This window comes from Volvox carteri (genome assembly GCF_000143455.1).
Source record: "Volvox carteri f. nagariensis unplaced genomic scaffold VOLCAscaffold_18, whole genome shotgun sequence".
Taxonomy (NCBI): Eukaryota; Viridiplantae; Chlorophyta; class Chlorophyceae; order Chlamydomonadales; family Volvocaceae; genus Volvox; species Volvox carteri.
Genome location: NW_003307561.1, coordinates 1,767,243 through 1,768,068, shown reverse-complemented (window position 1 = coordinate 1,768,068; position 826 = coordinate 1,767,243). Strand labels below are relative to the sequence as shown.

Here is an 826-nt window from a genome sequence, read left to right as displayed (position 1 = left end):
TCCACTCACACACGCCCATACCCCTCCAACTCACACACGCCCATACCCCTCCAACTCACACACGCCCATACCCCTCCAACTCACACACGCCCATACCCCTCCAACTCACACACGCCCATACCCCTCCAACTCACACACGCCCATACCCCTCCAACTCACACACGCCCATACCCCTCCAACTCACACACGCCCATACCCCTCCAACTCACACACGCCCATACCCCTCCAACTCACACACGCCCATACCCCTCCAACTCACACACGCCCATACCCCTCCAACTCACACACGCCCATACCCCTCCAACTCACACACGCCCATACCCCTCCAACTCACACACGCCCATACCCCTCCAACTCACACACGCCCATACCCCTCCAACTCACACACGCCCATACCCCTCCAACTCACACACGCCCATACCCCTCCAACTCACACACGCCCATACCCCTCCAACTCACACACGCCCATACCCCTCCAACTCACACACGCCCATACCCCTCCAACTCACACACGCCCATACCCCTCCAACTCACACACGCCCATACCCCTCCAACTCACACACGCCCATACCCCTCCAACTCACACACGCCCATACCCCTCCAACTCACACACGCCCATACCCCTCCAACTCACACACGCCCATACCCCTCCAACTCACACACGCCCATACCCCTCCAACTCACACACGCCCATACCCCTCCAACTCACACACGCCCATACCCCTCCAACTCACACACGCCCATACCCCTCCAACTCACACACGCCCATACCCCTCCAACTCACACACGCCCATGCCCCTCCAACTCACACACGCCCATACCCCTC

General features: G+C 60.2%; 1 protein-coding gene across 1 annotated transcript in view; it reads left to right on the top strand.

The window, feature by feature from the left end:
• VOLCADRAFT_117582 (uncharacterized protein) overlaps window positions 1–826 on the top strand; it is a gene marked incomplete at both ends in the record, with an annotated part of 37,166 nt that overhangs the window by 575 nt on the left and 35,765 nt on the right. The gene's annotated exons all lie outside the window — the stretch shown is intronic.